The sequence below is a fragment of the Pleurodeles waltl genome, chromosome 5 (assembly GCF_031143425.1).
Source record: "Pleurodeles waltl isolate 20211129_DDA chromosome 5, aPleWal1.hap1.20221129, whole genome shotgun sequence".
Lineage (NCBI taxonomy): Eukaryota > Metazoa > Chordata > Amphibia > Caudata > Salamandridae > Pleurodeles > Pleurodeles waltl.
In genome coordinates this window covers 733,263,790-733,282,335 of record NC_090444.1, presented here as the reverse complement: position 1 = coordinate 733,282,335, position 18,546 = coordinate 733,263,790, and the positions used below count along the sequence as shown (strand labels likewise).

The window sequence follows — 18,546 nt, the reverse complement described above, 5'->3', positions numbered from 1 at the left end:
GTTAGAGAATAGGAAGGGGCTTACTCTTTTGTGGTTGGGTGTAGGTCCCGCCCTAAACCTCTCCCTTAGACCCTTCTTACTCTTCCCTGGACACTTTTTTGCTTTAGTTATAAATATTTTTGCATGTTCCATCCACTCCCCTACTTCCTCCCACATTTATTATTACTCAAATGTATACCCACATATGCACAGGTTTCCTCACAGAGCAAGACAAGACAGCAGATGCTTTAGGCTGTGGGACCCTTACTTTATAGGATAACTCACCACTGATTGGCGAGGTTCCACAAACTTAGCACACTAAAATTCCTAAGCCAAAACCACCCAGCTTTTGCAGTACTTCTTTTGCCTTAAAGACTTATTGTACAACCTATCCCCAAAAACACTAATTCTTTGTTTTCTAAAAGGACCGTGGAGAAGAATAACTTGGTTTCCCTACTTCAGCCTTTTCCAAGTATTTTTGCATGTAAGGTGAGGAGTGATATTGGTCTGTGATTAGCAAGTAAGGCTAGATTTGCTGAGGGTTTCTTCAGAAGGTCTAACCATTGCTTGTTTCCACTCGCTAGTGGCCTTCACAGAAAAGATGGAGCATTTACAAAAGCTTTGTGATAATACGGACACTTTCTTCTTTTACCTTATGGAGCACCGATGGAGGATAAAGGTCTAAATGGGATCCTGTATGTACTAGGTTTCTAACAGAGAGAAAGCTTCCATGGAGCTACAGTTTTTGGACATGGTAACAGAAGTTCCTTACCACTATTCTTAACATGAGCTATCTGCTCATGAATACTAAGGGAGGTGTTAGGCAAGTGTGTACAACACTCAGAGCCCACTGTTGCAGAGACACCCACTTTGGTTGGCAGGAGGTAACCGTAAGCCCCTTTATTTTTCAGGGCCATTGTTTTCTGGACATCTACATGATTGGTAATCAACTCTAAAGAACTGGTGATTGCTTTGAATACCACTTCTAGTATTTCTGCATTGAGTCTAGTCTAAAAGAATGCGTCTGTTTCAGAAATCTTGTGCTTACTCTGCCATCTGTGGAATTGGTGACTAGCAGAATATCTGATAGCAGGGGAGACATTGTGGGCATCAGAGGTTCCTACCCCTAATACAAGGACATCCTGGAGACATCCACAGCACCCGATGGCTGCTGTGCTAAACCGCTCCAGAATGTACTTTAGCATAAAAGGGTTTACTACTCTATTCCTAGACTATTTAAGAGAGTACACCTTCACCCAAAATGGTCCAGAATGCTTATATCTAACTGCAGTTGTGGAATACATTTGGGGGAAAGTTAAATAGTCACCACATATTGTTAAACAGTCCTGAAGTATAACAGTTCAGCACCTGTATGTAATGTGGTCATCTGCTATCCTTAGTGCGCCACTGGATGGGAACATCTAGGAATAAGTCACTGCTTTTAAACATTATGTTCAATGGCATGTGTAGCTGTGGATAGACCTGCTTTGCGTAAGTCCGCCATTTAGTGTGAGCTCAGAGTGTTACAAGTTATTTTTCTTCAAAGAATGTTTTCGAGTCACAAGATGGATTGAAACCTCCTCGCGGTGATACGGAGCATTGCATTGGCATCAAGTCCTTTGTTAGATTGTTTTCTTTGCACTACCGGGTCCGAATGTATTTACTCTCACTCCAGTGAATCTCGGTTCAGTAATTCTGAGCTCTATTTTACCTGTTTCTGTTCACGTCAGTATAGTTTTGATTGCGTTTCTACTCTATTGTCGATCTAAATTAGATCGTCTGGGTCGATTTATGGGGGGCTTTGCCCTTTCGGGCCTACTTCAATGTCAGGCTGATGTAACGAACTCCGTTTTGATTCTGCCCTTGGTGTCACGCCAAATTCCCATACACCGACCGCCCTCTGGTGTACATTCTCTGCTTATCTCCCGACCTTCGAGAAGAGATCTGCGATGCCTGTAGATCATTTCAATCCAAGCAGACACTCCAGGACCGAAGAGCGCATCAGTGAGACATGGCGTCCAAGTCCACAGAAGACACACCCGATATTTTCGGAGAGGAGCACGAACAGGATGAGGTGGGACAGTGCACAGCCTTATCCATCAGAGAATCGGACTCCGATCAAGATTCCAACGTCGACAGCCAGTCCATACCTCCGGCGCAGTATGTGAGTACACCTGCCAAGCCACACCACCCAACGACAGTCTAAAAGACTCCTGCACTGGTCATTGGTCCTCCGCTGCCTTCGGGCCATGGTCGGAGCCAAAAAATAAATCCGGATGACCACCTTTCGGGTTCGGCACAGAGAATATCTAAGACCAAAGTGCATTTGGTACTGACTAAACACACTGCTGAAGCTGATTTGGCATCTAGCTGAAAATATCGATACCACTGTCGGAGCGGACACTTTCGGTTCAAATCAAAGACACAACAAAAGAAAAACTCAAGAAAGATTCGGATACAGCTAAAGCTTTGAGTGCACTATACACCACACCCACTAGAGGCAATTTTTGTAGGCCACAATTTAGAGGTGGCTTCAAACCATCAGCTACAGAGACAACAACCTCACAACAAAAACAGACCTCACATTTTTAAATAAGAGGATCGTTTAGAGGTCCTTATAGAGGATCCAATAATAGAGTAAGAGGGAAAACATCCGCTTCCAGAGGTCCCTCTACCTCAACCAAGCAGTGAGTTTCTGGACATCCCCACTGCGCACATATCTCCTGTGGGAGGAAGACTGGTAAACTTTTATCCACAGTGGCACAACATCACTACAGACCAGTGGGTTCTGTCAGTTATCCTACATGGCTATTGTCTGGAACTCATTTCCACTTCGCCAAACATTCCCCCTCACACAAACTGTCAAGACCATCTCACTCTACTAAAAGAGGAAGTCAACTCCCTCCAGCTGAAAGGGGCCATGGAGCCAGTATCTATATCCCAATAAGGACCAGGAGTATACTCCCTATACCCCCTCATACTAAAGAAAGGCAGCTCATTAGGACCAATTTTAGATCTCATGCCTCTCAACCTATACATTCTTTCAGAACACTTTCATATGGTCACTCTGCAAGACTTAATTACCTACTTCAACAAGGCGATTACATGACAGCATTAGTCCTCAAGGATGCCTATTTCCACATTTCCATACATCCAGCACATCACAAATACGTACGATTTGTCATTGCAGGATAACACTACCAATTCAAGGTACTTTCAGTCGGGATAACAGCACCAAGGGTGTTCACCAAATGTCTAGCAGTAGTTGCAGCATTCCTAAGAAGACAACACATACTTGTGTTCCCATATCTAGACGACTAGCTAGTAAAAGCCAGTGCAATTCACACTTGCCAGCAACACACTCGGGACACTGTAGGGCTTCTACACAGTTTGGGATTCACAATTGGAACCATCACAAATACAGCCGTATCTGGGAGCAATTCTGAACACTCAGTCAGGATTAGCATATCCAAACCCAGTAATAGTTCACTCATTTCACAATCTAATCTCTCAGTTGCAACACAGTCACTCTTCTAGAGTGAAGTTAGTGATGAAACTATTAGGAATGATGACACCCTGTATAGCCATAGTTCCACAACGCAAGACTGCACATGCGGCCACTGCCGCAGTGTCTTTTCCAACAGTGGTCTCAGTCCCAAGGTCAACTTCAGGATCCAGTGTTGTTGGACCGCCAGACTCACCGCTCTCTGCAATAGTGGAATCACACCAACCTCTCCAAAGGGCGGCCCTTTCAGGACCCTGTGCCTCATACCACTCTTATAATAGATGCAACACAGACAGGTTGGGGAGCTCACCTCAACAACCTCACCATACAAGAGAAGTGGGATTCCACCCAACAGACATATCATATAAATTACCTGGAATTACTAGGAATCTTCCTAGCACTCAAAGCATTTCTGACACAAATCCCACACAAGATAGTATTAATATGTGCAGACAGTATGACAACAGTGTATTATCTGCTTGAACAGGGGGGATACACTCATCTCAGTTGTCCCTTCTAGCTCAGACAATTTGGAAGTCGGCAATTCACAATCACATTCAACTACTGGCAGAGTATCTCCCAGGAATGGCCAATCAACTAGCGGACCTGTAAAGCAGGATGTAGCAACAAGTCCACAAATGGGATATTTACCCACAAGTATTTAAAAAATACTTTCAACTATGGGGAACTCCAGACATAGATCTCTCTGCCACAAAAGAAAACTCAAAATGCCAAAGCTTCGCGTCCAGATACCCACACCCTCAGTCCTAGGGCAATGCTCTTGGTCAGGGGTATTTGCTTACGCTTTTCCGGCTCTCCCACTCATTCCCATTCCATTTCTCATACGCAAACTCAAACAGGCTTTACTCACTATGATTCTCAGAGCACCCACATGGGCACGTCAACATTGGTATACAACACTGTTGGATCTGTCTGTAGTACCACATCACTATCTTCCAAACAGACCAGATCTGTTGACTCAAAGGAAAGGCCAAATCAGACATCGAATCCCAGCACTCTCAATCCTGTGATGTGGTTCCTGAGGTCATAGAAGTTGGTTACTTCCATCTTCCATCTGAAAGTATGGATATTCTGAAAGAAGTATGCAAACACACAACTACACAATGTTATGCTGCTAAATGGAAAAGCTTTCTACATTGTCAATCCAAAAATATTAATCCGCTTAACGCTTCAGTGCAAGACATGGTATGCTATTTGTTACTCTTACAAAAACCAAATCTAGCATACTCTTCCTTTAGGCTTCATTTCAGCAGCCATAGCTGCTTGCCTTCAAAACAGACAACATCTTTCTTTATTTAGAATTCCTGTTATCAAAACATTCATGGAGGGCCTTAAGAGTCATTCCACCTAGAGGTCCTCCAGCTCCTATATGGAATCTTAATATTGTGCTCACAAGAATTATGGGTCCACCATTTGAACCCATGCATTCTTGTACTTTACGGTTCCTCTCATGGAAGATTGCTTTTTAAGAAGCCATAACTTCTTTAAGAAGAGATAGTGAAATTCAAGCGGTCACTCTAGAAGAACCTTTCTTCCAAATTCATAAGGACTAGAAAAATTGTCCTTAGAATAAATCCAAAGTTCCTACCTAAGGTAGTTTCACCTTTTCTTATTAATCAATGAGAGGAATTACCAGTCTTCTTTCCACAACCTGATTCAGTCGCTGAAAGAGCTCTACATACCCTTGATGTTAAAAGAGCTCTTATGTATTACATCGTCAGAACAAAAGACTTTAGGAAATCAAAACAACTGTTTGTAGGTTTTTCAGAACCTCACAAAGGTAATCCTATTTCAAAAAAATGGGTTAGCTAAATGGAGAGTATTCATACTTACTATCTTAAAGCTAAAAGGCAGCTACCAATTGCTCCTAAAGCACATTCTACTAGAAAAAGGAGCTTTAGTGGCATTTTTAGGGAACATACCAATAGCAGATATATGTAAAGCTGCTACATGGACTACGACACACACAATTACTAAACATTACTGGGTAGATGTCCTAACTCACCAACAAGCAAGCGTTGGACAAGCAGTACTTAAGACAATAGTTCAAGCTACCCCAACTCCTACAGGCTAGCCACCGCTTATTTGGGAGGGGACTGCTTTATAGTCTATGTAAATATGTGTATCTACATCTACACATACCATCAAACGGAAAATGTTACTTACCCAATTGACATCTGTTTGTGGCATGTAGTGCTGTAGATTCACATGCCTCCTCCTCAGAAGTCTGTACTCGTTGTAGTACAGTATATTGTAAATATGTATATACATTGCATGGACATCTCTCTTTTACTTATTTATATATATATATATATATATATATATATATATATATATATATATATATATATATATATATATATATATATATATATATATATATATACACACATTATTTACTTTACCCGCCTGAGGGAAAACAATCTAACAAAGGACTTGATGCCCATGCGCAGGATCACCGAGAGGAGGAGTCACTCGATCTTGTGACTTAAAAACATTCTTCGAAGAAAAACAACTTGTAACACTCTGAGCTCAACACTTTATGGCAGACTTATGTAAAACATGTGAATCTACAGCACTACCTGCCATGAACAGATGTCTACTGGGTAAGTAACATTTTCCTTATTGGTGGTTGCTGCTTTGCAGGACAAATGTGGTCTAAACACTAAGCTCTCGAATTAAATGCGTAAATGGTGTATTTCAGTCAGTTGCAGTGGTAATTTGGAATGTATTTTGAGAGTTCACTTAATCCTGCAATTACAATTGAAACTAACTGTTGAAATAGATGATAGATAAGTGAAACCTAAGTCAGATGCCCAGATTTTACCAAGCCAGCTAGAGTCTGATGTAAGAGCATATTTTATTAATTAACATTACTGTTCATTTATATGGGTTTAAGTTGGCACAAGTAGACCACAGAAACTAATTTACTGGTCCTCTAGGCTGTTTCCTCTGACAACAGAAGAAACATGGCTTTTAAAAGGCATGCAGCGTGCATTATTATCTCTTTCTGTGTTTTTCCTTTTTCGTAAAAAAGCCAAAAAGGTGATCTGTTCTGTGGTGGTGTTTTTTTCTACTGTTTCAACTAATAAGCTTTGAAGGACGCCTGCATGCAATGTTGGAAATATTCTAGGTTGATGCTGATGCTAGTTCAATTGCGTTCCGATTCGTGTTTAAATCGTTCATTGTTCATTCATGCAACGTCATTTTCGTTTGTATGTAGGGTAAACAGGATAGCTTAATATTCATAATTTGGGTGGTCTTTAGAGTAGCCTGTTTTTATGTAACATAATTTCTGCAATGGTGATTGGTTTATCATGTAATTTGTATTAGCATAGCCTGTGTTACCACCTTATGTTATCTTGAGTGCTTGATTCTCTGCTCATGAGACACTTTAAAAAGTGCCTTGTTTGGGATGTGTTCTTAAGCTCTTTAGCTATTCTTTGGCAGTATACTTTATGTCTATTGTTGAACTGATTTTGTTCTTGGTTGCTTTCAAGTTTTTGCTTGCCTTTTAAATTGAGCAGTGTCTGACAGTTTGCTCTTTGACACTGTGCTTAGGATAGTTTATGAATTAATTAACTGATTAGCCAGCTGTCATTTTGCTTTCTGTAATGATTCTTAATTTTTAAATGAACATTCATGGTTTGGACTTTGAATCTTGTCTTGTATAGGTTTTCTTTATTTGCCTTGGGCACTTCCCCCATGGGATTCAGGTGGTCCTGATCCATCAATCAGTGTCAGCATTGAATAATTTCTGCAACTGAGCTCTGGGCTGTTTGACAAAGCTCAGTTAACTAGAAATCACCATTAGCCACAAGAAGATGGAGGTGGCATACTACAGATAATTGGTGGGCCCAGCTGCACCATTCCACTTTCTTTTGAGGGGTCACATATGTTGGTGTACCACTGGGATTTGATAGCACTCTGGAACATTGACGCACATTCCTAATGCCACAGCCAGTTTTTCCCTGTTTACGCTAACTCAAAATCCTTGTTAGTTCTTGCTTCTCAAGGCGCAGCTGTCCTACAGACCTGTGACTAAAAGGATACATAGCTCCCCTTTGAATAATTAGCTTTCTTCTAACAACCTCTTTCAGCCATTTGGTGTGGCGTAGTCAATAACATCCTGGCTCAGCCCTGTGGTTTATTCATCTCTCACCAAATGCGACTGGCTGTTTGAGTGTATCCTTTCACCTCTTCTACTCCAGTGTGTGCAATGAACTGCACCAACACCTGAGCTACAACTATAGCTCTTTCTGTCTGCTTCTTCTGGCTCCCTCATGTCTGGTCTGCTATGATGTACTAAAGCTGCATGCCCTAGCATATTATTCCGGCCTTATTTGCTTTTCAAATGTCTGTTTTTGTAAAGGGATACAATGCATTAAAAAGGAAAGCAGACGACCTCCTGCACTACACAAACACACCCAGACACTTATTTCATCAACACTGTGCAGAAGGGAGTAGCAAGTATGACGTCAAAACTCATCTGAAGCCAGTAGAAAGAAAACTAAGCATGTGCTGTGAGGTAGTCTGCAGTGGAAGTGGGGTGGGGACTGCCTTGTTGGCTATATGGCAGATATTAAGCAGATAGGGGTTGGGACACAGAACGTTTAGCATCACCACTGACAAGACGCAGAAATATGATGGTGCACATTATTCATTAATTTGTTTTATATGCCAGGCCAAAATATCACAGATAGGGGACGAATACTATCCATTGCCTCATCCGTTGCCCCATGTGATTCTGGTTTATTGTCCACTCAGAACACAGGTGCAGCTTTTATTTCCTTCATTTATATTATTTACTGTACACATTGTTTAACATGCTTTGTGCAGTTCGTTTTCATGCATTGTGGATAACAAGAGCTGTGTTTGTGTTGGGCCAAGATTGACAAATTTCAGGTATATGTTTTCCCAGGAGAAACATTTTAACACACAAGTGCCTTGAGATCCTGTTTTTGACCAGTCATATTAGTAATACTATGCAAGTATCATTGGAGTTTAAGACCTTATAGACCAAGAGATCTTTTTTTATTTTTTATTTCTTTTTACTGAATTTTTATCAGGATCCACCAAGATAGCAGGAAAAAAAACCATTGCAATTCCAAACTTTGTCTAAATTACTTCCCCAATAATTCCCAGAAAAAAAAGCTCTAGACAGATACAATGAGATTAGGTAGCTACGCAAATGCGAAATTTCCTAGCTATCATGAAGGAAAGATTCAATTCTATTAAGGACACGGAGGCGAGGACTATGCATATCTTTCTTCACTCTTTATTAAACAGCAAGTTCAAAGTTAAACAGAAAACGGCAGTGAGTTCCACGAGACTGCGACCATGGCAACCACTGTCCAATGAGGATCCACTGTTGCTGGCAGTATAAATATCCTCGAGCCTGTCAATCTTCCTCGACTTCGAGACTGTTTAATAAAGAGTGAAGAAAGATATGCATAATCCTCGCCTCTGGTCCTGACATATAATTCATTCAATAGGTGGTTTAACCTAGAGCAGATTTACCCATGATTGCCCAAAAAGAATTTGCCTCAGATCAGGGAAAACATTTTACCACTTCCTATTGTGCTAGCATATCTCATTTCCTGATTTCTGACTTGCATCATTTTTCTCAGCCATTCTTGAGGGGTGGGAGATAACTCAGATCGCCAGTTTCGTAACAGGAGAGATCTGGCAACCACAGTGGCGATAAAAACGAGTTTCTCCCACCTAGATGGGAGCCTTGCCTCTGGGTCGAAGCCCAAGCACATCAACTGAATACTGGGAGTTATAATAACCTGAGGCCAAGTTGTTAGCATCTTATATATTCCATCCCAGTATTCCTGTATACATCGACATGTCCCAATCACATGTATCCAACCCGCCACCCCTACTTCCTTACAGCGAAAATACAGATCAGGACAGCTGGGCACCGCACGGGATAAGGCTTGCGGGGTTCGATATAATAGCCATATACTAAAAAATATAATTTGATGCCAGTTCGCACCTCTAAGTGCTGTAAAATTTAAATGATTAATTCTCTCCCAGCACTCTCTTGAAAGGTCAAGGCCCTCCTGGCGGGGCCATTTTCTTGCCGCCTTTGCCCCGAGATTGACCTTATCCCTCTCTAGAAGTAGCCCTCTCCACGCACCCGCACGCCTTATCCCAGGAGGGTCAACCAATTCGGCAACTAACGCCTGAGTATTAATGATTAAATCGATATCCAAATCCCTTAGACTGTGAAGCATAGTATTATAGGATCCCACCAAAAGAAAATCATTTTTGACAACCATCTCAATGTTCAACCGAGTTTCCCAGTTGTCATTAATGTGAAAATCCCCGATTTTTACTAAATCCTGCATGCTCCCATCTCCTTACTAAGTCTGAATTGAGCTGAGCGCCAGAGCGTAGCATAAACTGTGTGAGAGGAGTGTAGAAATGCAAATATGGGATTGAATATCTTCTTTAAAAAAAAAACTGATTTTCTCTTAAAGAGCCATTTAAGAATCTTATAGCGAACTTTTTGGGGAGATTTCACCAAAAGTGCTGGATTCAGAATATCATGCTCCCTGCATATTAATTCACGAAAGTTATTAGTGAATAAACAGCCTACAGATTGATCTGCTTTAAAATTAGTGAAATAATGCGCAAAGAAGGCAAAGTAATAATCATTAAAATTGGGTAATGCTAAACCCCCCTTTTCTCTATCTGCATTTAATGTGCTTAATGCTGCCCGTGCCTTCTGATTTTGCCAAATAAATGGGCGAAACATAGACTCCAGTTTGAAAAAAAAACATTATGTTAAAACACAGGGAATGGCTGATAACAGAAAGTTAAATAATGGTAATACTGACATTTTGATCAATGCAATTCGACCTAATATAGAAAGGGGGAGAGACCCCCATTGAGCAAGCAAAGCCTGAGTTTTCGAGAGCAACGGGACGTAATTAAGGTCATACAGGTCTCCTATGTCGCCGAAAAGTTAATCCCAAGGTATCTCTTTGGCCTAGCATTTACGCAATGGCTTAATTCGGGGAGCAGTTTAATAAAAGAAGTGCCACACAGAATAATATCGGTCTTACTCATATTAATCTTGTAGCAACCAATTTGCTCAAATTCGTCAAACACATTAAAAGCCGCTTCCTGGGAGGTGCGCTCTTCATCTAAAAACATAATGATATCATCAGCATAGAGTTTGATCTTCCCCATTGACTTCAAGGGGGAGTGAATCTGATTATTTTGTCTAATTTTAATGGCTAAAGGCTCAATGAAGAGAGCAAAGAGTATGGGGGATAGAGGGCAACCTTGCCAAGTCCCACGTTGTACTTGAAGTTGACCAAGCAGAATTAATAATAATTTTGGCTTCAGAGTTTGAATATAACCTTTGAATTAATGCAGAGACCTCAAAGGGCACCTTATAGCTAGACAACATTGCAAAGAGTGTGTCCCACACAACCAAATCAAATGCTTTTTCCGCATCTAATAAAAGGATGATGGCAGAATTTTTATTAGCAAAATAATCAAGAGCATCAGCTAAGAAGTGCGTATTAGTTGCACGTTGCCGACCAGCAATAAAACCGTTTTGATCGGGATGCACCAGTTTATTGACGACCCCGTTGAGCCTATTAGCCAGAAGTTTCGTAATAATTTTATGATCTGTATTTAGGAAAGAGATTGGACGATATGCATTAGGATCTTCCCTGTCCTTATTCTTTTTGGGAAAGCTAACCACATTCCCTGAGTGCCAAGAATTGGGAATCTGTTCGCCCATAAGCAGGCCATTAATTAAAGACAAAAAATCTACAATGAATACTTTAATGAAACCTTTATAAAAATTCAGCCGGAAAGCCATCAGGTCCACAAGCCTTCCCGTGGGGAGGTTCTTGAAAACCTCAAGGAGTTCTAACTTCGTAAATGGCTGTATTAGAGCATTGCTGTCTTTTTCTGTAAGACTAGGAATATCCAGTTTGCCCAGGAATTCCTTAATGGTCCTAGGGTCAATATCTGGGGTATGGCCGTACATTCGCCTATAATGTTCTAACATAATTTCATCCACAGCTCTGGGGTCAGTATGCCTAACCCCAGTGACAGAGCATCTCAATGCATGTATCATATTGCCAGCAATTCGATCCCAAGCTTGCCATGCCAAGAATTTGCCTGTGAAAAGACTCTTCATATACCTTTGGCCTATAAGTCTGATATCCTAGATCAACCTTCTTAAAAAATTGTTGGCCAGTGCGTTTTTAGCTAATTCAAAAGACTGTCTCTTGTTTTCAATGGGGGCATGTAGGTAAGTAGTTAAACACCTTTGCAGTGCCTCTTCCAGAGCCCTGGCTTGTTGTCTCTGAGAATATTCGTCTGCTGCTTCCTTGGCGATTACCAAGCCCCTGAAGAAGGCCTTAAACGAAACCCAGACTATAGCCGGAGTTGAAGATCCCTGATTACGTTTGAAAAATTCACTTATTTCGTCCTTAGAGATCTGTACCCATCCCTCATCTTGAAGGAGTTGTTGGTTAAAGACCCACCTTCTAGGCTGAGGCTTGGATACTTCTGAAAAAAGAGACACTGCCAGCACCAGGGAGGCATGGTCAAATAAGCCAGAGGATCCCGCACCGATTGAGCCTTAAAACGCAGTGTTTTAAATATCAGAAAAAAATCTATGCGAGAGGTGCTTTTAAACCGGGTTGAGATGCACGTATACTCTCTCTCGTTTGGGACGCTCATTCTCCAAGGATCACAGAGCATCAACACTTTGGCATAGTCTTTAAAAAAATTGGCAGCTCTAGGCTTATGTTGTTTCTTACCCCTAACAATGGTATCCAAAATTGGATCCTGAAGAAAGTTAAAATCCCCACCAATAATAATTTTACTTGATAGTTGCAAAAGGGATTGAAACAGCCCAACCTAAGGAGCTGGGTCATCTAGCAAGGGTGCATAAAAATTAACGAAGATAAATCTTTCTTTAGCAATTAAACAGTGCACCCAGTATCATCGTCCTTCAGGATCGCAGAGAAAATCAAGTACCTGAGCACTGAGGCCTCTAGCTAGAAAGACCGCCACGCCTCTATGGGCTGCTGGGGCTGCGGGCAACCACCTTAAAATCTGCAAACTTTTTAAACATGTGGAAACCCGCAACTTTAAACTGGGATATGAGTTTCCTGTAAAAGAATAACCGAGGGATTTAGGGCAGTTACCCTCTCTTCAATTACAGACCTTTTCCTCCGATTATTTAACCCGTTGACATTCCAGGAAACTATTCTTAATGAGAAATTCAACCTTGCCGTTGAATTCTCATAAAAGATCGCCAAGGAAGTAAGTGATCTGAACCCACAAGGGAATTCGAGTCTTGGCCTGGGCCAACTATTCTCACCCACTTTATAAGCTTAATCTTTCTAAATAGTGCGTAGCTACGATTTAGTGTGGAAAACCAGGATCCTGTACCCCTTGCCAACCCTCTCAGCACCCACCCCGACCCTTGGGTGGCCGATACCTGGGGCCCTCCCATCTGAGCAATCCGGGGCAACCCCCTTACCCCATCCTTCCTTAATCAGGTGCCTTGGCATGGTGCCCTATACCATAGACTCCAAAAGGACTGGAATATAAGTATCATAGTGATGCATTAGATTTACACTCTGTGAAATCCACCTTTCTGAAGCAAGATTCCCCCTCCCAGTGCATAGTCTGTCCTCCTCTCCCCCTCTCCTATTCATATTTCCCCTCTCCACCTACCCCCCCCCGCCCAGACCGTTTCTGAATTGAATGCAACAAAGTCTTAGCAGCATCAACTGTATGAATTAGATTAGAATATCCCTGAAAAAACACGTTAAGTTTAGATTGCTGTACAAGTCCTGCCAGAGCGCCAGATTTTTGGAATGCCAGAATCATCCCTTTTAATTATCTCCTCCGATGTGCAGCTGCCACGGACATATCTGAGAAAATTTTGAAGGCAGAATCGCCAGGGACCTGATGTATTTTACTCTTAATCGCTTGTTGAAGGATGCTTTGCATGGGGTGGCTGTACTGCGGGAACCCGATGGGCCCGCATTATGGTAACATCCAAATGTTTATCCGCTGGTTCTGAGAGAACATGATGCAGGATAAGATCCGTGATTAAGTTTGTGACAGTCTGTCCATTTTCAAACCCTTCAGGGATTTCTGTAAATCTCAAGTTAGATCTGCGTGAGCGATTCTCCGCATCATCCAGCTGAATCTGTAAGTCTAACAAATCTGCTTGACATTTTGCCACTGACAGTTCCACAGAGACGTGGGCATCCTCCAGATCAGATACTCCCTGTTCAACCTCCTTGATACATGAGTTAAGTTGCTGTATATTACTAGAAATTTAATTCAATTGCGATTCCGTTCTCTGGTTTGCCTCATTTTTACAAAATTTTCAAAGCTTTTAACTCCGTTAAGATCTGAAGGAGCAAATTTTCTGAAGGGAAATCGGAGCTTGCCTTGTCTCTAGATGCATGAGAAGAAAAGCCCACTTGTAAATTCAGCTGATCTTGGGCCAATTCAGAGGGTCCATTGCCAGAGGAGTTCGGGGGGGGGGGCCCGGCTGTAGTACTTATCCCTGATGCAGAAATTGACTCGCGGGATAGATCGAGTAGGGAGCTGTTTGCCTGAGGGGTAGAGTCAGTGAAGGAACAACACCCTTTTGGCCCTTCACCAGTCCACCAAACAGAGGATACAGTAGCTTGGAGCCTGCACCCATATCCAGAGCCCGGCTGTGATTAACTTCGGAGTTACAGCTCAAGGCTGATTGGTTCAGAGGTGGGCTAACTTTATTTATTAACTGCACATTTAAATCCAGGTCTAGGTCCGGGTTTTTAAGCTTCTTCAAGCAGAGAGTCAGAGCCAGAATTTTGACCCCCCGAGCTAGTCTTAGAGGGCGGTAAGCTGAGAGGAGAAGTATCCCTAAGAGCTGAGTCAATAGTCGGCAGAGGGGCAGTATTTAAAGATTGATCCATATTCAGGTGATCGTCGGATGGGGCTGGGCACTTTGTTTTAACAGTACGTGCTCCTTTAGGAGCCCTGGAGGCAGGGCGTCCCTTTCCCTGCAGATAGTGCGGAGATCTGGGCCTCTCCCCCCCTATGCAGATGACTTCTGGAAGAGAAACTGGGCTTGTGCCAAATTTGTGCCAAATTTGCGCTAGAAAATAGTTTTTGCGGGGGCAGTGTCTTTTTGACCAACAACCTTCCAGGACTCACAATGTGCTCAAAATGTACTGCACCAGGAGCTCACCAGGCAGTGCTCACAGCAGTATAACTTTTTCAGATGTAAAGTTTGAAAAGAAGAAAGAAAGAAAAAAAAAGCGAAACTTCCCCCATTGAGAGAGAATATTGTAGTCCTTAGCCCCCACCTCACCTCTGTTTTCTTTAGAGAAACCAGTCCTCTTCTCCTCAGGGCAGGATTCCAAACGCTCCCTTGCCAAGCCTCTTTAAGGCAAAAAGCGGATTCCACCCTCAGCAGAAATCTCAGAGGTCGAAATATCGGAGAGACAGCGCTCCAAGTCCACTACAAATGATGAAAAATGGGGGGGGGGGGGAGCGTGATCGGAAGCCTCCTAGGCGCCTGGTGAACTTCAAACTCTTTTTCCGCGTTCAGGAACGCGGCGCCGCCACACGCACGTTTGACTCCTAACGGGCATTCTTCCCGAGCCTGTGGTTAGCGGCGGAGCATGACGGGAGCTCCTACGCGGCCCGCAAACAGTCCCCGTTCAGACCAAGAGATCTCAAAGTTAAACAAGCATTGGCGAAGCCAACAGGTTCTGCCTTTGGGACATATTAGCTTTGCCATTGGTTTTTAGTGATGCTGTACACCATGGGTATTTTCAAACATTTTATATGGGCAAAGGAGTAACTAAGCATGTACAAAGTATGAACTGTGAGTCGTGGAATTAATTTGAGAGTTTCACGCAATACTGCCATCCAAGTTAAGTCTCTGGTCTCTAGAAGAGGCTAGGGGTGGGCAGAACTTGTGGAATTCTGCTGTTACATAAAGATTCTGCAGAGTTCTGCCAGTAGGTGGAAATATGAATGTCGTACTGCTCACACTGCAAGTTTGCGCCTGTAACGTAAGCAGTGCTAAAAAAAACAGTGTGAGTGGCACCATGCGGTGCGCAAGAGTACATGGCCATTCAAGGTGTTTAGCTGCTGCTCGAGTAGAAAATCTCCTTGAGCTGCCGCATATCTACTTGAGAAGCAGCCCTGTCACCGTGACTGCTTGTGACTCCTTACAACTGCCCAAGTTAGAAAATGGTGCAAGGGGATGCCAAATCTCGCTCATGCTCACGTTCCAGGAGCCTCGCGGGAAAAAATTCTGCCATGTGGCGATTGGTGGAATGTGGCCAGAACTCCTTGTTGCAAGAGTAACGCGTAGCCCTAAATTCTACCAATTCCGCAGGTTGAATTAAACATTCCGCCCACCGCTTTAAGAGACAGAGATTTTACAGTAATGCGTTATCCTGTACCTTTGTTTTTATCCATCTATTGGCAACTCTGTTAAGCCTTCCCTGCTTGCTTTTGCTTTAGCGAGTGATGTTTAAACATTAGGAATGCTTAGAGGCTCAGTTAAGATAGCAAATGCTATAAAACTATTTGACAAACATCCCTCAATTTACCAAGATTTGCATTAATAGTGTTGCTGGTGAAAGAAGCATATTGGGTGATTCTTCTAATTGTTGTTTGAAATATCTGTTTACACACTTCCTTATATTCCTTTTGATTATATCACTGAGCATTTGTAGATGCCCTCTGATTATGTCTCAGCACAGTTTTCAGTGGGTCCTATTATTATCCTTTGAAATGTTTTTTGTTGGGATGTGAATTAGTATTACAGATGGTAATCCAGTAATCTGCATGTATGCTTTATTGATGAAGGCTAATCTCTTTCAGCACTTGTATGTTAACATTCAATACTGAAATAAAAGCTGAGAAGTGTATGCAATTATTTGAGCAAGTGCTGATTAAATTATAGTGTGATGCTTCCTTCAAGACCTGCACAGAAACAGGATGTTTCCACTGAGGTGTACCTGCATTTTAGAGGGGGGTGCTGTAATTAATGTTACACCGTTGAAGTCATAGGGATTGTGATAAATCCATGCATCACACAAAGGTCAGACTTATTCAGAAGGAGAGAGATAAGGGTTTAGTGTATAGCTGGTGGCACAAATTGGAGCATATTGTCATAAACATATTATTAAAGCATGGTGCAGTGGCGCAGTGTCATTTGCAGAAAACACATTTCCACGGATATGGCCACTAAGTTTGCACAGACATACAGTTTTACTGCACACTAACAATGATGTGTTGGAATTGGGTTTCGGCATATACTTCATTTGCATATCACCAAGTGTACTGATTTGTTTTGTTCCTATTAAAATCCGTTTTCACCACACTTGAGAATTACAAAAAATATGCTTCATTTTTGATTTCTTAACTGCTTACATATTCTGAAATATGGATAGAGTTCATTTACAGATAATGACATTTTGTTGTGTGGTAGAAGAAAAAAATTACATTGTGCAACCTTTCCTTTCACACTTCATGTACCGAACAAGAATGCCACATAGTTCACTTAACTACCTCCTCTCATTTCGCAGTCTGAGGAAGAATAGTTAACTCCAACCTCTCTTTTAACAGATTAAACAGAAATTTGTCAGAAGGCATAACTTAACATCTGACCTGTGTCTCTGAATGCACAGCAAAGGTGCCACTGCAACACAATTTATAGGACCCTTTAGTGCTCGATGTCTGAACTCCAGCATGGGCAAAGCTTGCTTGCTTGATAAACTCATAGCGCCAGATGTAAGCAGAATCAAGCATGCAGAAAGGTCGTTCCCCGAGGAAAAGAGAACTGCATGCCATAGGAATATGGAGAGAAGCTTATTGTGGCCAGCCATGAGTGGTGGGTTGTATATTAAATCATCCTGGTCAGAAAAGGGTTATCAACTCGCGTACGAAACCTTTTCAAAGAAATAAAGTACTCCGCTGCAGCAGTTGCCCCCGTGAACTAGCATATAAGGAAAACACTGAAAACTCAAGCACTCTCCTGGAGTGCCTCCCAAATAAAGAGTTCCTGGAAAGCGAGCACTCGTTAAAAATACAATGAGCCGGTCCGAGATGTGGTGAAGAGGCTCTGCTCCTCAGGAGGGAACAAATACATTTAGGATGACATAAAACAAACAAAGCCAGCGAAGCCAATGGTAAGCAACAGGAGGAATACATTCCTAGGTCTGCTTTCAGCATGTCCCCAATAATTGCAGGTTGCGCTATCTGGTATGCTTCAACCTAAAAAGCACATCCGTCTTAGCCAACACAATTAAACAATGTCAAAGTAAACAATCCCAGTGTCTTGCATTTGTCCTTAAAATTATTCTTAATCAAGTTTCCACAGTTATTCAAAGATTGCCATAGAAACATTGTGGTCCTACTGTTGCATACATTAACCTACCAAATTTAAAAAGGCCTCGAACTCAAAAAATAATATTGAAATGAAATAGGAAACAAAGGCTCTCATTCTGATAGACCAGTACTTTGTGCATTATCTTAGGTGCAAACTGTGCATCTGTTCAGTGTCAGGAGACCAGAGTGTGGTGTTTACAAGCTGGTGCAACTTGCGCTCCATTCAGATTTGCACCCCTTGGAATGGGGAATAACATGATGGAGATACAAGTTTTTTTTTTTTTTTTTTTTACCCATTCCAAGAAGTGAAAAATCCAAATTAGTGTTATTTGCTTCAACAATCAGCTCCAGACTTTTCCTACTGAAAATCATTTTAGCAACAAACAAAAAACAGGTCGCCCAATTTGTGCCCAGGGTAATAATCGTGATTTTGGTCCAAAGTTTGTAAACTGGATAAGAACCTGTTAACCGTTTGGCTAGAAAAAAATGTTAGTTTTTGACAGTGTTACAATGTGTCCTCGGGTCCTTTGTATGGGGAGAGAAATAATCCAGTTGTTGAATGTTTAGATGAGGTCGAAGAAGACAAACCTAGCACTTTTTCACTGGAGCTTTAGCACCGAGGATGCAGAAAATTGCCT

General features: G+C 42.0%; 1 protein-coding gene across 1 annotated transcript in view; it reads left to right on the top strand.

Moving 5' to 3' along the window:
- Positions 1-18,546, top strand: part of FH (fumarate hydratase) — a 133,343-nt gene that overhangs the window by 34,254 nt on the left and 80,543 nt on the right. The gene's annotated exons all lie outside the window — the stretch shown is intronic.